General features: G+C 48.2%; 1 protein-coding gene across 1 annotated transcript in view; it reads left to right on the top strand.

Annotated features, from left to right (window-relative positions):
- Positions 1 to 22,380, top strand: part of APBB2 (amyloid beta precursor protein binding family B member 2) — a 324,017-nt gene that overhangs the window by 258,501 nt on the left and 43,136 nt on the right. The gene's annotated exons all lie outside the window — the stretch shown is intronic.

The raw sequence follows: 22,380 nt of genomic DNA, 5'->3' as shown, positions 1-22,380 counted from the left end.
CGGTTGTCGCTGACAACTTGGATGCCATTGTTAAGTGACGGGGCTACATTAAATGCACCTAACTGTTGAATTACATTTGACCCCACGGTCCCCATGAACCCAAGCAGTTCAAACCCACGTTGTTCAAGGGTCGACCCTATTTTCTATCTGCAGGTGGAAATTGGAGTGAATGCCGACTTAAGTCACATGTGGATTTTCAACCACTCAGGTGGTCGGTGCCCCTAACTCCCGTGTTGTTCAGGGGTCAACTGTATAGTTAATCTCTGGCAACTCTCCATGTGCCTGAAGTTCTCCTAGAATTTAGGGGTGAGCTGTAGGATGATTAGCTATCGCTTCATTGAAAGGGGCTGAGAACATGGCAAAGGCAGATGAAAACCCCGGACCGGAGAGAGGTGGCTCCCTGGGTTCCACTTTTGGGCATTCTGGGATATTAAAGCACGCGGTCCTCTCCAGAGGGCTCTCTGCCTTAGGCTATGCCCCAGCTTCGGTCTATAAGGCTGGGCATTTGTGGCTTTGATAGCATTTTGATTCAGCTGCAAGTTGTAAGCCAGAAAGGAAATGGTGAAGCACTCATCAGTCAAAGAACATTGCTGGGACCAGATGCGAGAAGTGGTCTGTCGGAGAAAGGCGAGGTGTCCTCTGACTGCCAGCGGGATAATCCTTCCTGGGAGCACAGCTGTGTCTTCGAGCTTTTGTAACAGAGTGACGCATGGTGACAGCTGGGCCAGGTGCTCTGGGGGCACGGGTGGCCAGATTGAATGCGCACACCTGTCACTCACTCGCTTGGCAGAGCTGCAGCACTGAAGTCACTGCGTTGACAGGAATTGATTAATTTCTGCAAGGAAAATACCTGATAATGTTTGCTCATTATTAAAAATGTTTAGCCCTGATGGAAGGGTAGAAGGTGCTTGATCCGTCCCTGGTTCCTGTCCTCCAAGTTTGTTTTTTGAGGCAGGAGCCAAGGTGAAAATCATTATATACCGCACATGTACAGCTGTGTGGGGCTGTGTTTTCCTAAGGCCGTGAGCGAGTTCACCGAGGATGTTTTCAGCCCAGCCCTTCAACCTGAGGCCAAATGCTACCTGCTTGGGAAGGAAAAAATGGTTCAAACTCTAGTTGACTAAATTATTCAAGCTCGGAGGCTCCGTTTCTGCCATCTGTGAAGTGCAGATCATAATAAAGACCACAAAGCACGTGTATACGTGCCTGTGTGTGTACAGTAATTGGCACAGGGGCGGGGTCATGGCAAATGCTTAATGAATGCTGGCTCTCTATTTGTTAAAGCAACAGACTAGACGCTAGCTAGCAGAGGCAGCTAATTACAGGGCTTCCTTTCAAACACAGGGCGGGGCCAGACCTCAGGGAGGTTTCAGGAGCAGATTCTCCTTGGAGGCAGAGGAGGAGAGGCTGCTCCAGGCACTGCGAGTTCGGGCATCCTACAAAGCAGGAAGAGCCTGCCCCCCTCTGCCCTCCAGTGGTGTCAGTAGTTAGGTCCCATAGCCTCGGCTCTGCTTTTGAGGGGTGGGCTGGGTTTACCCCTGCACTTTAAACCACTTTATATTCTTGCTCAGTGTTAGCAGAGGAGTGTAATTTAGAAATTCACTCAGGGTTCCCTCTCAGCTGTCAGAGCCTCAACAAGCCCCTGGGGTGGGTGGGGGCCGGAGGAGGGTTCTGTTTGTCTCCACTGGTCCCTGAGTTTTCACTCCCTGGAAAAAGGGGACTTTGTATTCCTGCCTTTTTAACTTTTTTTTTTTGCTTTTGGTCCTTTTTTTAAAAAACAGCAATTTACAAGAGCAAATTCAATTTGTAATGCTGCAAAGGAAAGGGGTTTTCACTTTGCATGAATAAAACATAAAAATGTTTCATTTTGCTTGTGAAAATGACTCTATTTCACACTCTCCTTTGTAACTTTCCTTGCTGAGAAAATGGCATCTCTTAGGGGGTTTCTTGATGTGGTTAAAATGAAAAAGAAATATATGTAGACCAGAATCTTGAAAGGCACAGCACCTTTCTAGAAATTCTGAGTGCTTCACTAAGCCGTGTAATTTCAGAATTTATAAAGTTATTTTGGGTTTAGCATTTTCTTAAGGTTTTCAAGTGGTTTTGATTTGCCTGAAGCAATCCCTTTCGGAGTAAATGTACCTTGGGTGAGGTGGTGATCCGGCTGTGACGCCCCCATGGACCCCCAGAATTGATTTGGAGAAACTTCTCATTATGCAGGAGTGGCAGTCCCATCGGGTGTTGGTCCTCAGTGGGGTGTTGCCTGTTGCTCCGTGGGGCTGAAGTTTTCGTCTTGCTCCTGAGTCATGTCTGCCTTTGGCATTCCTTGGAGCACATTTGTGTTATTGCCCAGCAGGGGGAGGGCTGGCTCCCTCCACTGTCTGGGCCACCGTGTGCTTCGGATCCTCCAGATCTCAGCGAGGTACACTGGGAGGCTACCGGTAGTCGTGGTTCTTTTCTCCCGGATGTGGGGCGTGGCTCCCGGACGTGGGGCGTGGTGAAAGGTGTGTCTGAGCCTCGGGCTTCCAATCAGAGGCAGCACTGGGAAGCGTCCAGCCCGAGCGGCTCTGCTCCCGCCCCATCCTTCTGGGTGGGAATGGCTCCAGGCCTCAAAGCTGGCTGGCATTTTGCCCCTGGTGACTGGGGCAGGTGACCAAGGTGCCACCTGTCATCTCATCGCCGCAGGCCTGCCAGGATGCCTGTCCAAGGCTGAGGGGGTTGGAGAGGGTTCAGGGACCCATGGTGATGCCTGGCCACAGTTGTCTTTCTACTCATTAGGGCCCTGGGGAGAGCTTTCTCCTTATGCTTTTATCGAGGAATCAGAAGCAAGCAACATACTTTCTGAACATAGGGGACTGTTAATAGGGACTTCTCTGCGGCAGCTATGGGTCCATCCTCTGGGCACACGGACCCTTGTGCAGGTTACCAACAGGCAGCGGAGGGTGCTGGTCCCACACGCTTCCCATGAGAAAGGAAACTGGGTGGGCGGTATAGTCGGAGGGTTTCTGACCCCTAAGTGGGGGTCTCCCCCGGATTTCCAGGGCAGTGCGCAGTGGAGCACTAAGGAGGGGAGATGTGCACAGGCTTTCCTTGAGGGGGAAAAACCCCTCTAGGGTCGGTCCGTCAGGAAACTGAGACCTTCTCGGAGGGTTTCTGCGCTGATGCGCCCTGGGAGCCTCCGGGAGAGCGTTTCCCGACTTGACGGGAACCCTGTCCTTCCTGGACGTGCAGGCGCAGAACAGACCAGGAAATGCTGCTGTGGTCGGTCACTCGTTAATTTAAATTAGTGACAACAGTAGATTGCTCTCTCTGCTTTTAAGGAAAAAAATGGAATTACTTTTAATAAGCCACCATCATAAGATGCAGAGCCCACCGGGCCTGCGCTGATGTAGATCAGATTCCTTCGCCATCAACAGCAGCCACCACGGCCACCGCCCGCACGCACGCATGCACTTTTAAAGCGAGCGTCCTTGTATTGACCCTGTGGGCCGGGAGGCTCGCACACGGAGCAGAAAGCTCGCAGCTTGTACAGCAGATCCACTCTTCCCAGGAGGTGTTTTACGCATCTTCTCTGTTTTTGATGAGTAATTTTATGCATCTGTTTTTTATGAGTAATTTTAATAAAATTTTATCATGCCATAGATTATTCATAAATTGTAGAATGAGTTTATATTTGATTAACTGTTTTCTCTAGTTAAGATCTCAGGGAACTTTTACCTAAAGAATACAGTGTCAAGTGTACAGAGTACTTTTTCTGCTCCTGCTCGGATATTCCCAACTGGTTTTTCCTCACGAGTCCCTGGTTTAAGTTCTAGGGCTGTTGCCACACGGCGTTCCTCCTCTTTTCCTGGCCAGTGTTGTTTTGTTGTTTTGTTTTGATTTCTTTCGAAAACAGTGTTCCATTTGGAGGTGGATTTTGCATGGAGGGTCCCTGAGTAACACTGGGGTAGATTAGTTAACTAATCTACAAAACTGTATCTCACAGGGTTTTAAATGGAAAATGTGGTTTAGTCACCAAAGTCTTCGTCCTCTCATTTTAGAGATTGTGAACCGAGGACAGAGGGTGTGATTACTCCCAGGTAACTGGTCCCGTCCTGGCAGGGCCTGAACAGACTCCTGGGACTCCCCTGTCCCAAGGGGACTCGTCTCTGCTCCTCACCACAAGGGCTGATGGAGGGTCAGAATAACCCGGGTTGGCAGGGGGACCCAACTCCAGGGCCTTTTCCTTGTCCTTAAAGATCGGCTTCTTAATTGAGGAGAAAAGGCATAGGTGCGAATGGAAAGCAGAGAATGGCGTTAGTCTTTAGGGGGCTATTTTAAAAAAGAGGAGTGAGCAGAATGGAGACGTGGGGGACCCCGCACGGCTGGCTGTCTCCTGGGAAGGACTGGAGCAGCAATGCACTCAGAAGGGATCGGCGACCCCGTGGCTGCTGTCGGAAGCTGTGGGAAAGGCAGAGTACTTTCCTGTCCTACCTGTGTCTCGGTTCTGCCAGCGTGACTGGGGTCCCTAAGGCACATCTCTGCTTCTCGAGGTCGCTGCCGCTTGGGCTCTGACTAGAAGGAGACTGCAGGTCTGGAGGAGGAAGAAGAAACTTGCTTCCTACTTCTGTGAGCATCGTCCTAGAAAAGCTTCCGTTCCGACCCCACCTTGCAGGTTTTCTGACACTCAACGGCACTGTCCTCTGAGCCCTCAACCCTGCAGGTCTCAGCCCTGCCTCGCAGTCACTGCCTTCACAACAACCTCTCTGTGTTCCCTTTGGCATTTTTAGTTGCCTAGTGACGGTTCTTTACAGTCTCTCCTCTCTGTTCCAATGACCCGCGTGGTTTCTGTCTCCTGCCTGTAGGCTGCCTGGCTGACCTTCGGGTTGGATTCGAGGTTCGGAGGGAGGCGGCCACCAGGTGCGGGCAGAGGCATCCCTGGTCTCTGCTTCGTTCAGCAAGTGAGGGAGCGCGGTTGTCCTTTCAGTTCAGCTGCACCGAGTGGCAGGTGATGTGACAGCACTCGTGCTAAGGAGACCTCCTTTCCAAATTGGTAGAAGTCGTCAGCAGCAAAGGGCAGTTCTGCTGTAGGAGACAGGGATGTGGAGAGAGGGGGCCTCTTCGTCTCGGAGCCAGTCTGAAAGTTATCTCTGTATTTGCTGTGCCATCGCTTCTTTTCTGAGGATTAATGGGGGCAGGCGGTGTCTCTCCGGAGGGTGGGGAGCTTCGTAATGATGTCTAGTCGGAGGGTTGTCTGAGCCAGACAGGACTGAATGATGGGATTCCCAGATCTGCTGATGAAAGCTGAGTTTGGGGTATGTGCTCTCTTGCCTCAGGGAGAAAGGTCTCCAGGGACAGCTATAATTCTCTCCCTGGGCTACAATATTAGCTTGGCCTCGAGAGTTAATTTCTTTTTAATGCCACCGCAGGGTAAGCAGAGGCATCAGGATTTACTTGACCATTTTGCTGACTTACAGTGTAGTTATATTTTATCTCTTTAGAAGTAGCCTCCTTGCCTTCTATTAATCATGCTGGGATCCTTGCGAATACTTTCAGCTTAGAATAACCTTTAAGGAGAGACATGGTTAGTGATCATCCAAGTAAAGACTCCCTCAGAGGAATGTGCGAAGGCATTTTCAAGCGGGTCTTTCATAGCGATGCTGTCGCCATCGGTGAATGGATGAGGATAACGATGTCTTTGGAGGATCACCTCATCCGTTTCAGTAACTGGTTCAGCGCACAGTCTGCATTTCTCGTGAGCATGTTTCAGCACCAGCCAGTGAGGCATGGAGGCTGGAGGTTGCTGTGGAGAGAGAGAGAGAGAGAGAGAGACAGAGAGAGAGAGAGAAGTTTTCATGCTGCTCCCTGAACAGCTTCCCCCTTGCACTTCCCCAGAGTCCCAAGCCAGATGAGAAATGTGGCTTTCTGGATGCAGTGGGCGAGAGGTCGATCATGCTTGGCCACGGGCCCTCTCCAGGTCAACCCTCAGAGTACCATGGTCTTCTGGGAATTCTCGGGGCATTCCAACAACAGAAGGAAGAGTAGCTTCAGTGCAGAAGTAGCTTAATAATCCATGTGTGCATGCATTAGTGTCTTAGACAGCAGAGAAAGCTGTCATTCTTCTAACCCAGAGCCTGGCTTGATTGCTGGCATGTTGCGTAAGCTCAGTACATAGTTAGGTGTTTGATGAATTGCTGGAAGCCCCCTGTTATTGCAGGCGAGTGGGCAGTGGCTGTTTCTGTACACAAGTCATCACCTGGAACCTTTTACTCGAATGTAATCATCTAAGATGTTTGGCTTCGTGGTGAGACTAATGATTAGGAACATAATGTAGCTAATGTGATGATCCGTTTCTGCTCTTCTGGCACCAAATGTGAGGGTTTCCACACCAAGCAATTCTCCAGTTCTCTGCGGACACCAGCTGGATGCCTTTCAGCTTCCTGCAATTCTGACACTAACTCCCTGGAGTTAGCAAAGATTCCACCGGTCAAGGGCTCAGTTCCACTTGGACGCCAAGCACAAGTCCAGGACACCCATAGTTCTGGCCAACTAGCTATCAACTGGAGGTTCCCACAACCCCTCCTCAGGTTGGGTAATTTTCCAGAATGGCTCACAGAACTCAGGGAAATGTTATAAAGGCTCTTGATAAGATACAAATGGACAAGCAGGTAAAGACGCACCTAGGGTGAAGTCCGCCGGAAGAGCTGTGATTGCAGGAGCTTCCATCCCCGAGGAGTTCTGGGTGTGCCCAGCACCTGCACATGCTCCCCGATGTGGACGCTCTCCCGGCTTTGTTGTTCAGGGCACAGGTGGCCAACACAAGGCCCGTGGGCCAAACCTGGCCTTCCACCTTCTTTCTTCCTGGTGGCAACGCCAAGCTCCTTGACCCTGATTGAGGAGTAGTTACACTTATACGGCCCTAAAATCACATCCGGCCCTTTGAAGGCAACCTCAAGGCTGATGTGGCCCCCGGTGAAAGTGAGTTTGACACCCCAGGTTTAGGTGTTTGATTAAAATTTCATTACATAGGCAGGTTGATTAAATCATTGGCTATTGGTGATTAGCTAAATCTCAAACCCCTCTCCCCTCCCTGCTGAGACTGAAAAACCAAATATATATATTTCTTGTTATATCACAGTATCTCTGTACCAAGTCAGTCCTGGGGAGGACGGGTGTGAAACATCAGGCGGAACTCAAGGAGCCTTATCTCGGACTGTGTCCGGTGTGGGGAGCTGGAATGGGCCGGCAGACGGAACACTGGGGTAGGAATCCCCCCATTTGCTTTGAATTATGGTTTTAATGTGCCCCTGTTGGGGACACCCAGTGCCCCAGCCTCTCCCTCTGTCTGCAGTGGGGATGGTTGCGGGACAGCAGCCATGCACCGGTCCTCTCCTAGAAGTGCGTGCGTGGTCCCCAGTCCCACTGTTTTCACGAAATAGTGGCACTTCTGGGAACTACCGCTCGGCCCTGGGTCCACTGTGACATGTGGAAAATGGGGAAAAACTTAAACATGTGGGAGGTTGGCGTTGTTCTCCCTTTGCCTTTAAATACCTGAAAATCGCTCATTATTGGTTCCTTATGAGTCTTGACTGATGCATTGAGGCCTTGAAAGGCTGATGTTGCTGTTTAGAGCCCCTGACCCCCCACCCCAAATACCTTTGCATTTTTCCAACCCTCTTATTCAGCCAGACTTGTTTGTTTAAGTGTCACAGCTGTGGACTTGAGCCTTGGAGTGGATTGTGTTTGGAGGAGTTGTTTTTTAGTGGAGAAAAGGGAGAATTTATGAAAGTGGCCCAGTAGTGAGTTTACAACCCAGTTACTTCGGCTGGTTCCGCAGGTGGCTTCCCGTGGCTGTCCTAAAGGTGTCAGCGTGAGCTTCCCCAGCTTCCCGCCGGCCTGCCTCCTGAGGCTGGAGGACACTCCGGTTCCACCCCCTGCCCTCCCACTCGCCCGCGTGCACACTACACTCGGGTGCGGGCATGTCCCGGGTTTCTTTCTTGTCGCTTCACCTGGGAGATCTTCTCTTCCAGACTGTCGTCCCCCAGAGGGCGCCCTGGCAGACTGCCCTTTAGAAAAGGGAAGAAGAGAGAGGGAGCCATAAAACAAGAATTAGGATACTAAAGCCAGGACCCTCCAGCAAGGACCCCGTTTCTGAGGGTACAAGTCCTGGGAACAGAATTGTGGTCACAGCAGCCGGAGGACGGAAATACCAAGTCAGACTCTGGGCCAAATGAAAACAAATGAGCCAAATAGTTCATTTAAAACGGAAAGAGGAAGTCTGTGTGAACCCAGGAAGAGTCGTTCAGACTGTAAATGAAGGAGCGCGGAGCGGGTGACAGACTGCAGCTAGCACTGTTCACATGTCTGCGGAGCCGGAGAGGGTGGGGGAGGGAGTGAGAGCGTCAGACACTGACACCAGAAACATGCCCAAGGGGAAGCGATGTTTGAAGCGCTGGAGTGGGACAGCTGGCTAGGTGTGCCCAGGGAAGGCTCTCTGGGAGACTGGGGGGCGGCTGAGCCCAGGGCTTGCCGCCTGGGGTAGCAGGCTGGTGAGCCCTGGGGAGGGGGCGTGGTCATGAGGCCAACCAGGTGTGGCTGCCTTTCTCTCTGCAGGTGATGCCTCCTGCTTCTCATTGCTTCTCTAGGCCTAGTCGCCTACCCTGTCTTGCCCAGTCTGCCCCTTTCTGTGAGTGGCTACAGCTGCATTTCCAAGGGCTCGTTCGTCCCGCACAGAGCACCCTGGCCCATTGGAGATCCGCGCTCAGGCAGGACGCCTGGGCTGAGCCCTGGGCCCTGAGCTGCCCTGCCCAGGATGTGGCAGGTCATGAGAGGTTGGGAGTCCCTTCAGAACTGGAAAATCACTCGTGGCTCCTGCCTCTTGACCCCTAAGCCCTTTCCAGGCACCCCTTGAAAGGAGAACTCCTGAGAGCACATTTGTTGGAAACAAATCCTGGAAAACGTGAGTCTTAATCTTATGTTTAAGATTAAGCAGAACCAAATGTGGCACTGAAACCAGGTCTGTGCCAGGAGGCAAACGAAATAGGCAGTGACACCCTGCCAGAAGTTCCACAGGAATTTTACATCCAGCACCGACAGAGGCGCCAGTCAGTCCTCTGATTACAAAACCTGAGCAATAGATGTCCGATTCCAATTCAAAGTCCCCGATTCCCTCTGGGCCCAGCCCCTCAGCAGCCCTCACACCATGTCTGCCTTTGGACATAATTGGGTTGGGGATCGGGATAAAAGGAAGAGGGCACACAGGTCGTTCCTACATCCAGAGCAACCGTCTGAGGTCCCAAGAATTCAGCAGTCCGTTTCAGCTGCCTTTTGAAAGGAGCTTCCCTCCTCTCTGCCCACCACGGGGTCAGACAGAGTGAGTATGGCCCCTGCTTGGCGAACCTAGCCCTCAATCACCTTTGCTGTTAGTTTAGTGACAGCTGCCTGCCAGAATCTGTTCAGGTCCCTATGGTCAACACTGAGAGTGCCATCTTTAAACAGCCACACACCTAACCCATTTTCCTAGCTGCGCATTTTCCTCTGTTCCCGATCCGTGCATTCTTTCACTGGCTCCCGCGTGTGCATGTTCATTCGCTCACTCAGCTCCCGCCGTCCTCTGTGGGGAATGGCTTTGCCGTCCAGGTGGCTGCGCAAGTCAACAACTTGGGGGTCCTCTTGCCCTCCCCACATTCAGGGAGGAGTCAGCCCCAATGATTCTGCCTCCTTAGGACTTAGGCCGAAGCACACTTTTAAAAAAGTTAAAAACAGGCTCACACAGGCAGTGAGGAATAAGCAAAGCTGGAAACAATTCAGACACCCATCAGCAGGTGAATGAATAAGCAAACTGTGGTATATCCATACAGCGGATACCCACTAAGCAGTAAAAAGGCATCAGCTACTGATATACACAACATAGCTGACTCACAAAGGAATTGTGCTCAGTGAAAGAAGCCATACTCTCCTGTCCAAAAGGGGCACGTACCGTATTATTCATTTATGTGAAGTTCTAGAAAACGCAAGGTAAGCTGGTCTGTGCTGATGGAAAGCAGATCAGGGCTCGCCTGTGGAGGGACACAGGCTGGGACAGCAGAGGCAAGAGGCGTCTTTGGACGTTACAATTACGTTCACTGTCTTGATTGTGCTGATAGTTTCACAGGTGTATACACAGGTCAGAACTTACCAAATCGTATGTTTTAAATGCATGCAGTTACTGTATGTCAATTATACTTTAATAAGACCGTTTTAAAATGTAATTTTAAAAATATACAATGAGCCTTAGTTGGTATGCCTCAGTAGATTGAGTGCCAGCCTGTGAACCAAAGGGTTACCTGTTCGATTCCCAGTCAAGGCACATGCCTGGGTTGCAGGCCAAGTCCCCAGTAGGGGCCTCGCGAGAGGCAGCCACACATTGATGTTTCTCTCCCTCTCTTCTCTCCCTTCCCCTCTCTAAAAATAAACAAATAAAATCTTTAAAAAATATGAATAACATATCAGATTTATCTAGCTCATGACTGAGGGAACCAGCAGGACACCAGGGCCAGGTCAAAGGAATATAGGAAGGGCAGAACCTCCCAAAATGGATAGTCAAGCTAGTAGGAAGCTTTTAAGAATCACTCAGAACCTCAAACAGGATGAATTAAATATACATTGTGTGTGTGTGTGTATGTGTGCAATTGTACATGCACTATTGTGTGTATGTGTGCAGTTGTACACACTATTGTGTGTGTGATTGAACCCGCACTATTGTATGTATGTGCGTGTGCATTTGTACACACTATTGTATGCATGTGTATGTGTGCACAGTATTGTGTGTGTGCAATTATACACACTATGTGTGTGTACGTGTGCAATGGTACACATATCATGTCGAAGGGAGTTTTATTTAACTTGCTGACTACATGTATGTCCACTTACATGAAAGTACATTTTGTAAGGACAGTAATTAGATTTTTTAAAAATTGTGTGAACCCCACATTTCTTTCTGGTCATCTAATTTTCTGTGTTACTGGCTTTCCAAGTATTTGTCCTAACCCATAAGAAGTAGTTTATGGCATGACCTGACTTTCTCCTTCCCTGCCCTCCTCTCCTCTCTCTCTCTGCCTCCTTTACTCACATATAACCAGCAAAAATTTCACACGATATTTATCTTCACTGTGTGCCCTGACCTTTGAGGTCTTTTGTTTTGTTTTGTTTTGCTACTCTATTTATTTAATGGTTTAAATGCTGCGTATTACCACTAATCGGTCATAGTTTGAGTAACACTGATCTTGGTTAAATTTTCCAAAAAGTTTTGAGCTGAGCACTGTACCAGCTTAATAACTTGTGTGTGTGTGGTGGAGGGGGAGATTCCATGGTCAAATAATTTTGGAAAATACCATGGCAACACCCTGCACTCAGAGAGGGCCCCAGATATACAGCTCAGCTATGAAAGGCTCAGAGCTCTTCCACTCACTGTGCGAGCAAAAAACCCATTGTTCGCCTCATGCCAGTGGGCTTCCAGAGGCTCAGCATTTCAAGATCTTCCAGGTCAGGAAACACTGAAGCACAGTGATGCAGGGATTCTGAACAATAACTGTCAGTCGAGTTCCATTGTAACAAAGCTAACTCTTCAGACTTTTCCATTTGCTTAGCACTCCCCTCTCCCCATACCTTCAATGAAAAGTGTTGTATTTTTATGAGCGTAGTTTTTGTTGCGGTCAGTGAATATTGTCTCTCTTAAAAAACCTGGTTAACGGTGATAATTGCATAGTTTATCATGTTTCCCTTTTTGCCAGGAAGTTGAATTAAAGTTGAATTAAATCCTAATTGCAGTGATGATATTAGATCGAACGATACAACTGCCGTTTTTGTGGATCAGAGATGGTGCCATGTGGTTTACATTAATATTTAGCCTAATTGATTTACAGAATTACTTCTCCTTCTATTTGGTTTTAAATTTTACTTTTCTAATTTAATGGCCTGATAGAACGTGTACCTTTTATTGTAAATTGCTTAATCCTTTTGGGAGGCAAATGGGATACATATTTTAATAAAAAAACAAAAGTCCAGCTATAATGCCTCATTAACCAGTAGGGTTTTTAAAACACAGATTTTTTTTCCCTGACTTTGCTATTATTCAGTAATTGGGAAATGCTATACATTCTGCAACCAGAGTATCTTGAGCAGTTTGTTGTTTTGGGTTTTTTGGTGGGTTTTTTTTTAAGTTCTGAGTCATTAAAAGAACAGCAACATTAAAAACCTATCTCTATATCAATGAATACTTATTGACCAAGCCAAATGACTTCTGTGGCATTGTACATGAATTAGAGCGTAATAGTGTCACAGAAGCCACCTCAGCCTCAAAGACCCTGCTTGCCCAAGTACAGTTCACCACCAGAGTTCCCATCACAAAGATAAGCATCTCGTACTGAAAGCATTCACATCTAATGGATGCAAACTTTCTTTACATATTCCCCCCCAAATTCTATGGCCTATAATAATTGTCTATGCCCCTTTCTTGCCTAAAGGAAGTGTTTTGATTTATCTCTATACACCTTCTAACTAAGGAGTTGCTTTATCTTTTTTATTGACATAAGAGCAGCTATGGGAGATATTTATTAAGAAAGGTAAACCTTAATCATATTTATTAAATTCACTAAGGCAGGGGGTGAAAATAAAGGGAGGGAAATTTTCGTTTAATTAAAGGTAAGGTCTAGATGTCTGTACCATACAAATTAGAGTGCTGCTTTAAAGGAAAAGAAGATGGTCTATATCTTAAGTCTCTAAACCCTGGCTCATTTTCAGTCAGCATGCTGTTCATCGATCTCTCAGGCCTTGGAAACATGCGTTAGGACAGATGACACTGAATAACTATATTAATCAAGACACGAGGAGAAGTGAAATGGCTGTCATCACCCAGAAGGGGCACCGTATTTTTACAAGCTTTATTATTACAACTGAACCTTGGTTGTGCTTGTGTATTTTCAAGGGGTCTGTCGAGTGGGCTATCTTCATGCCCAGTGCCACATCGTCCTCATTCTAGCCACGAGGTGTCAGGCTGTGGGATTGCTTTTCTCCTTCCTTCTTCCTCTATTGGATGGCCCCATCTACCTCTCTGGGAATTTATTAGACACCCATGTATCTAAGTTCCTATCAGGTGTCAGCAGCCCCTGTGCTTGGTACCAAGGATGTACCCATGAACAAGAACTTCCTGGGGCCTACCCCCATAGGAGGTACTAAGTGGAATAGTAAATAATCACGTATGTCCTTGAGTCCGTGAAGTACTTGGTAAATATAACTGTCAACCCCTCCACAAGTGTTATATGTTATTGCTGTCGTTATGGCTTCACCCGGGTCCCACCTCTTCTTCTATTACCCTTTCTATCGCCATTTGTATCTGTCAGCACTGGCTAGGTTATGCTGTAGGAACAACCAAAGGCTCCATATCTTAAAACACCTCTCATTCTGCCAACTCTCCATGGAAGGTTGACCAGAGGCACTGCCACTTATAGTAGTTGTCCTCATTCTGCATCCAACGCCAATGAGACAGTCACCGTTGAGACTAGAGTACTGCCAGCCATGGTGGCAGGATGAAAAGAGGCGCTGACTCTTAAAACTTCTGCCCGGAGATGACACCCACTACTGTTGCTCACATTTCATTGGCCAAAGCAAGTTGCATGACCAACCCAGACTTCCGAGGTTGGGGAAACGTACTCCTCCCCTAGGAAGGGGGGCAGATGTTCTCACCACGCGGTGCCCTGCGATCTTTTTTTATCTCTGTAGTCACGTGGAGAGCTTATTGGAACTTAATCTTTTCAACCTTGTGTTGTTACTGAACGTTGTAGCTGCGTATGTCTCCCTAATAAGATGGTAAATTCCTTGGTGGCCATGTCTTATACTTCCTTTTATGTGACTTAGCATGATGTTATCCTCAATATTAGGTGCTTAACATGCTTCTGATTATATCAGAGAGGGAATGAAGGGGGAATAATTCAACTCTTTCCATGTTTTAGTGTAGTGCTTTATAGTTTACTAAGGTCTCTGCACACTGTCTCGATGATTATGATGATGATAATGATGACGATGATGATGATGATGATGATGATGACGACGACGACAACGATGCCTTTTACAGACCAGGAAAGAAAGAGACCTGGAGCTTTCACATGACTTGCTCAGTGTTGCAACAAAAAGAGAGATTGAGCTCTGTGTCTGAAACCATGAATTCTAAATCCCGGACCAGTGCTTTTCCTACCCTTCTTGTTGTTCACTTTTTCTCGTGCTGAGGATCACACAGGGGAAGGGAGAAGAAGGTTTCAGAATGAGAGTCGAAAGCCCTTGCCCAGGATGGGGGTACAGCTCCTGGTCACTGGATCTCAGTGAAGCTGAGGGGCCACGTAGCCACCACACTCAACTTGTATTCAGCAGGTCAGTGTGTTAGTCTCGTGTGGCTGCTGTAACATATGCGCACAGACTGTTCTCTCGTGGTCTGGGGCCAGAAGTCCCACATTAGCTGCACTGGACCAACATCAAGGTGTTGGCAGGGCCCACGCCCGCTGGAGCCCCCAGGGAAGAACCTGTCCCTGGACTCTGCCAGCTTCTGGGGGCTGCCGGCCCTCTCAGACTGTGGCCGCCACTCCAGTCTCTGTGTCCTCTGTCCGTGGCCTTCTCCCTCTGCCTCTCCTTTGCAGGGACATTTGTGATTGGACTGAGAGCCCGCCCAGCTAACCCAGGAAAATGTCCACGTCAGGCTAGTCAGCCCGATCATATCTGCAGTGTCTGCAAAGGCCCTTTCTCCCACAAGGTGACATTTATAGGTGCCAGGGATTCAGGGCCTTCAGGGCCACTTTTCAGCCTCACACACTTGGGATGGTGGGAACGCCCTCTGCCACCCCAGCTTTCTTCTCCCCGGCTCCGCTCCTCCGTCGTCCTCCCCCAGCTGTCGCCCCTCTGGGTGCTGCGGATCATGTGGTGTCTTGGGAGGACCTTTGCAGCCCAACCCACCCCTACTGGATTCCTAGGTCGGGCCTGCCTCTTGGCTGTGTGTCTCCAGGCAAGTCACCCACCCTGAGCCTCAGTGTCCTTCTGTGTAGAGGTGGAGGCTTCAGAACCCACATGAAGCTGGTGTGAGATGACAGATGGGAAGGGGCCTGGCCCCACCCTTGCTGCCCCATGCGCTGGGCTGTCTGTCTGTCTGTCCATCACCCGGGCTCTTCGTCCTCTGCACCCATCACTGGGCAGAGTAGGTTGGAGGAAGAAGGTGCTGCCCATCGAGAGTCCTCCGCCCATTTATCTTTCTCAGTGAAGTTGAAAACACATGATGTTTATTGAATAATTAATCATCCTTTCCTAGAAGGGTTATTCCATTTCATGGGTGAGCAGTTTACTGCAAGAGAATGATGTCTTCCTCCAGAATGATGTATAACATGATTTGGCATGTACATTTTTAGACACTTGGATGTTTTTTTCTCCCACTGAAACTTGGAGGTGGTGTCATGCATGTTCACCGGTTCTTTGTTCCTTTTAAGAGGTGGACCTATGCATGGTGCAGTGACCTCGTGTTTGTCCACTTCTAAAGTGGTACGCAGAACCTATGCAAGTACACATATATTCCAGTAAACTTTAGTATTTACTAAATACTAAGTATTTAGTTACAAATGCCATAGGTAATAAGCCTTCACAGCATTAAGCCTATGAAGAAAAAACAAACAATTATATAATTGTCAGGGAAATTAGTACAAAGGAATAAACCAAGAGATAAAGCCAGGAGTTTTTGCAATTTCACATGCATTCACTGTCTGACTTCAGAATCAAAATTTCTGGCCTATGTTGTTTAGGAAGCAGTCCCTTCAGACACCTGCCTTAGTCTGAGGAAATTTTCATCCTAGTGCTAGGAGAGCACGTGAGGCTAGGAGACGGCATGGGTTCCTCGCCGTCTCTGGCCTCACGACATTAAAGGCCTGCAGTGCTGGGCCAAGAAGAGCCAGGAGGCGAGAGCCAGGCTTGGTGAGGGGCTCTGCGACCTGTCTGCCGTGTCCACTGAGGACACGGGCCATAGGGGCATGGGCGTGGCACAGAGTGACTGTAGACCCAGTGATGATTTGAATGCACGTCCTCTAGGCCCTTACAGAGTCATCATTTAACAGTAACTTTTATACAGGGACAGTAAAAACTGATGGGGGGGAGAGTGGAGTCAGATATTGAATACTCTCAATACAATCGTAGCTGAAATTCAGTGGTTTCTTGAATTAATATCTATTAAAGGAAGAAAGGAAGGAGAGAACTGTTTGCCTAGAAAACCCTGACCGTGGTTGCGAAGGGGAAGCCCATTTTTAGGGCCCAGCTGTGAATCTGAGGGCTTTGAGTCCGTAGTCACTGCCCACACAGTGTGCTACGCGGTGTTGGTGTGCACCGAGTACGGTGTTCAGAACGACCAAGAGCACCAGTCTGCGGTTCCTATGTTCAAAATGCCGTGTTCCAGGATTAACTATTGAAAGCGTTTGGGTTGTCTAACAGCAGGCACAACAATGCTTGCAAGTGTGGCATTCTGCTTTTGTTTGCTACACCTCTGGAAGAAAGAAAACTGATTTTTTTTTTAAGTTTTGAATCCCGGCCCTGCCACTCACTATTTATGTGTTCTTGGGTGAGTTACATAACCGTCTCTGTACCTCAGCTTCCTTATCAGATCACAGCGTTCCCCACTGCCGAGGAGTAAGTGGGTACTCCTGCGAAGAGCTGAGAACAGTGGCTGGCACGAACCCTGTAAGTGCTTCTGCCCTCCACTCCCAGCCCTCCCTGCTGACTTCTGACCCCTGCAGGCTGTGTTGCCAGGCTCTGCCTGGGCTGGGCCACTGGGAGGCGCTGGAGGGTGGGAGAAGCATATGGAAGCCGGGGTTCCTGTCTCCTCCCAGAGCCTCCTGGCTGTGGCTCCTCTGGGTGGTCTTGACCTTGACCCCAGGACTCAGGTTCTACCACCTTCCTTGGATCCTTCAGCCCGAGGGCCAGGGCAGGGTGGTAGGCTGCTTCCTGCTGTTGCTAAGCTTTGTGCCTCACCGTCTTCTGTTTGCTTTGTAACTCTTCCATTGCCCATGTCACTGATTCCACCAAATTTCCTCTGTTTCAAATATTTACATCAGGTTTTTTTCCCTTATTGTGCCTTGGCTGATAGACCAGGTAGGCAGTACTGTCGCTGTTGTAGGTGCTGTCACTGCTGTTACCGTGTCATATACTTCAGAGGAAACTCGGAAGGACACTGAGACTCGGGAGGTAGAGTGAATGAACCAGGACCCCATAGCTGGCAGGTGGCAGACCCCAGCACAAACACTTTGTCACTGAATCTCTCCTTCTACCAGCCTTTGGATGGGCTAGTATTTTATTTTTAATAATTTTTTTTAGTTTTTTTTCTATTGATTGTTAGAGAGTTAGAAGAAGGGAGGGAGGGGAAGAGACAGAGATAGAGAAAGAGAGACATCTGTTTGTTGTTCCACTTACTTACACATTCATTGGTTGCCTGTGTGTGTGCCCTGACCTGACTGGGGATCGAACTCACGACCTTGGCGTATTGGCATACTGGCATAGAAGCATACAGCTCTAACCAACTGAGCTACCCAGACAGGGCTCGGCTGGGATCTTCAACTCTAATTAGTCTGAATTTACAATGTGTTAAAATAAGAGGTCTTTGGTGGCTAAACTAATAAAATGGCTCTTTGGTGTTTAAGAGGACCGATTTGGTCCACCCCACCGCTCTTTGAACATAAGATATTTTACTTCAGGTAAGTAATTTAGCATTTTTGCAGGATGTTCCTTCAATCTCTAAAATGATTCAGAGTTCAAAATTACTAATCCAGTCTTCTAACTATATCAGGAGTGTTTAAATATGCATTTTCTCCTCAATAAGTCATGGGTTTGTTTAATTTATCATCAGCGCACTCTGAAGTCATCCAAGTAGACTCGGGCTGGGCGTGTTTGCTTCTCTCCCTCTGGCTGATCCCGACGCATCTCACCTGTCCTACGTTTCTGACGTTCTAAAAATGGGATTGCTTACTGTCTACATTGATTGTTGTGTTCCGAAAGAGAAAGCATAAAACTTGCTTAAACGACATCGTTTCCCCTCTTTTTCTCAAAGACGTACTTACATGAGTGGAGGAGGTGGAATGTATGGTCCGACAGACGAGCGATGCTCAATCTCGAGCCCCTGTCAGTGTGGCCACAGGGCTTTACAAAGCACAGACGGTCGAGTTCCCGCTTCACACTTTCTGGTTTGTATTTCTGGGGCAGGGCCGAAGAACTCGCATTTCTGACACGTTCCCACGTGAGGCTACTGTTGTCTGCGCACCACACTTTGAAAACCACCGCTCTAGGCTGAAGCAGCAGTTTGCCAAGAATAAGCATGAATGTTTGCGGTCTTTAACGTTACGAGAAAGCAGCGAGGGTGGCAGATGTAAGCAATCACTCCGTTTAGCCGAAAGGCTGCACTCCTTCCTAGGAAGCCCGTTTGGAATGCACGAGCCTCCTCTCTGGAAGGCAGGAAGGTAGTACGCAGAGGAGGATGCACTGTCATGACAGCGGAGCTTCAACTTAGGGCCCCTTTCCAGGCCCTGGGAGGGGGCCGAGCAGTAACTTCACGTGGTTTTTGTGAAATTTGCAAAAGGAAGATACCTTTGTATTCTTTTTCTTAAAGAGGGACCCAGAAACTGCCTAAGCTTTAACTCTCATAAAACCTGAATCGACTCTCTGCTCATTAATTAGTGTGATTAACAATATGGAAGGACTACGGTTTGTAACAAAGAGACGTTGTTGTGTAGGTGAAGCAGTCCCCGAGTGCCAGAAACAAGGGCAAGTGGGGACATGCCTCCCAGGTGAACTTGGCGTGGAGCTGACTGTGACCGAATGGGCCCAGCGGGGCCTTTAGGCAGAGGTGAATCCAAGTTGATTTTAGAGTGTCCACTGAGTGTGTGCTGTATTTTATTTTCTATTTATTTGTTTTATGTATTTGTGACCAGAGCAGATTTGAAGAATGAAATAGGTTCAAGTTCTGGTTTCACCTCTTATAAATACACTCATTCTCTTTTGAGCTATTTTTGTCTGTAAAAGGACATGGTAATAATAATAATAATTGCCACCTTAATAGAGCTAACGGCGTAAGGAGATGACAGATATGAACAGACATTGTTCATGTCTGAAGATACAAAATTGTTGTGTCTGAAGATACAGAATCTGCCACAGAAATGTCCGCAACCAGTAGCTGCACAGCGCTGCACACACAAACAGCACACTAATCGTTCACGGTAATGGAATGACTCAGGGGCCATTTTGCAAGATCAAGAGTCAGCAAACTTTTTCTGCGAAAGGCCAGGCTGTCAATATTTTAGGCTTTGTGGGTCACTGTCTCTGTCTCAAATACTCAACCCGGCCAGGGGAAGGCAAAAGCAGCCCCTGGCAAGATAGAAATGAATGGCTCTGTGTGTGTTGCCTCAAGGCTTTACGCGTAGAAACGGGTGGCCACACGAGATGTACCACAGTCATCCAAAGTGCCACTGTCCTTCTGGGGCTTCCCGCTGGGCGTCGAGGCACAACAAATACTAGCCACTGTAAATGATGTTTTTATTTGAACTCAACACTGAAGGATCAAAGTGCTGGCAAATTTTATCTGCCTTACTTTCCGTAGCCCCCTGGTGTAGCTAATATCCCTCTGGGGGATGAGGCTTGTAAGTGGATTACGGAAGGCAGAGTGGGGAGAAGGAGGGAGTCAAGGTTAAGTTAAGGGTCAGAACACAGGCTTGTTTCTCTTTATGCCTCCTGGTGCTGTAAGTGGCAATAACAGGGTTAGCTCTCCTTTGGGATTCAGCCTCCACAGCAAGCTTATAAGAATGGAGTTCTGTGTCTACCAAGAAACTCTGGTTCTATTTTGTAGCCTCTTGATTTTTTTTTTTAAATCACTGACAGACTAAGGTCTGTGAACTTTGGAAAACTGAAATAAACCAAAAGAGTTTTAGGAAACGTGTTAAAAGACAGTTGCCTACACATCTGAAAAGGGAAGTTAATCATGGACTATGAATAAAGTTTCTATAAACATTCACATACAGGTCCTTGTGTGAACATAAGTTTTCGTGTCTTTGGGGTAAATACCCAGGAGTGGGATTGCTGGGTTATATGGTACTGGTCCGTTTAACTTGATAAGAAACCACCACACCACTTTTTGGAGTAGCTGTAGTATTTTACATTCCCACCAGCAGCGTAAGAATTCCAGTTGCTTGGCATCCTCACCAATGCTTAGTGTTGCCAAGTTTTTGTTTCTTTGTTTATTGATTTTGTTGTTTTTATCACAGCATTCTAAAACATGTAATATGGTAACTCATAGCAGTTTTAGTCTGCATTCTCCTAACTAATAATTCCACTGAGTGCCTTTCATGGGCTTAGGAAAACCCTGTTATCTTCTTGGGCAAAGTGTCTGTTTAAATTTGCCACCCGTTTTTAGAATTGAGTTGTTTGTTTTCTTCTTATTGGCAGTATTCATACTTTCCCAGAAGTGGAAACAACATGAATGTCCATCAACTGGTAGATGGATAAACAAAATACAGTCCGTGCATGCATTGATAGTCTCAGCGATCAAAAGGAATGAGCTACGGATACACTGAGCAGTTCTGCTAGGTGAAAGACATGAAGTTCAAAAACCTGTATACACTCTGATTCCACTTATATGACAGTAGGGAAGAGGCAAAAACTAGAAGGACAGAACCTAGATCAGGGGTGGGCTAGAGGTGAGGGAAAGTACAATTTTTTCCAAGAATTTCTCTTGGCTTCTCTCCACCAGGCCCATCCTCCTCCCCCTGCCTCTGCATTCCCAGTGGATTCAGTGTCAATGTAGGCTCAGTGTCTAAAACAGAAACACACCAACAAAATTAGTTTCTCTAATTTTAATCGTAGATGTTGCCGGACAGCAGGCATTTCTTCTGGCCCTTTATTTTCATTCCTGGGTGGGTATGGAGACGGCCTGGCTCTGTCTGCCGTGGGCTTTCAGTGCCCCCATGTAACCGAGCAGATGGGGACCCATTCACGTGGTGCCTTGGTGCGAGACCCAGCAATCAGCATTGGAAGGAACAGGTCTTCGTTTACAATATTGCATCCTGGGGGGGAGCTCAGAGCACTTACTCTCGGAGCCCTCCTTTCCCACGAGATCCAGCACTTCCCTTGTTCCCCAAAGGGCTACGAGCCAAAGGCAAACCCAGTAGTTCCTGCTGTTCTCATCTTAATCCTGCTGCGCCAGCAGTGCCCCAGTGCCTTTGGCAGGTACCAGAGTCGCCATCCTCAGGCAGCAGCTCTGTCCTTCAGGAGCTGGGGCACGCTGTCATCAGCATCTGTGTAATAATAGTCCGGGAAGGCATGTGTCGTGGTGCACTGGATCATGAAGTTCAGGAAAGACACAAGAGTCCAGAGAGAGTCCAGGTTTGCAGGGCAGCAGGTCAGCGTCTCGCCAGGAAGAGTCTCGGGAGCCAGCACAGCCGGCTCAACCCGAGCAGCAGACTGTCTCCTTCCTCACTGCTCCAGGCCGCGTGGCCTGATCCCAGCTGCAAACTGCACGGTTGCTTGCTTGCTTCTCCCTCGCACATGGCTCTTCTACTCCCTTCCAAGATGCGTGGCCAAATCCCTCATGGCTGCCCCCCTTAGTTCTAATCCTGACCTGGAGCCTCCTGCGTGACCTAATCTCCGACTCCTCCCACAATGAGCAGCGTTTGCAGATTCTCCTGTATAGTTTACGTTCATTCTGCAGCCACCCCCAGTCAGGGCAAGAGTGACTCGGTGATCCAGAGGGAACCCTCCTCCCCTGGCTACTTCAAGAGTCAGGATACACCCTTGAAGTCATGCCCACCTTGCCCTGAGGTGGTAACACAGCTATTAAACTAGCCTTTGTTATAAAAAATATCTTAAGCTTTATTGTCACTTCCCCCATCCCCCAAACTGTGGACTGTGTGGGCTTTCTCCTCTATTCCCAGGCACCCCTCACCCTGCACCCCATTACCCCTGCCTGTAATTCTGCTTTCCAGAGACAGCGAGCCAGGGCTTTGACTAGAGAAATGGTCGAGGGGATTCCCTTTGAGAACTGACTGCTGCGCCAGCTCTGTTAGGGTTCTGAATCACAGCAGGCAATGGTTTACCCTCACCTCCCACTGCCTGATGGTGGAGAACAGGAGGACCATTGGGTAAGGTGTGGGGAGGACGGTAAGTCTAATCTCTTCATAGTATAGGGAATGCCAGAGAATTGCCCGCTGTCTTTGGTCTGGTGGGAGATTGTGTCTGCTAAATATTGCATAAAGAAAATAAGCTATGCCCCCTGCCTAGGGCTTAGAAATACCTTCCATTTACAATGATTTTTGTTGTACACATTTATAATTAATAGCCTTTGCGTTTTATAGGGCAGAACAGGGA

The sequence above is a fragment of the Phyllostomus discolor genome, chromosome 1, assembly GCF_004126475.2.
Source record: "Phyllostomus discolor isolate MPI-MPIP mPhyDis1 chromosome 1, mPhyDis1.pri.v3, whole genome shotgun sequence".
Taxonomy (NCBI): domain Eukaryota; kingdom Metazoa; phylum Chordata; class Mammalia; order Chiroptera; family Phyllostomidae; genus Phyllostomus; species Phyllostomus discolor.
The sequence above is the reverse complement of the archived record's forward strand: the minus strand, read 5'-3'. Positions and strand labels throughout refer to the sequence as shown.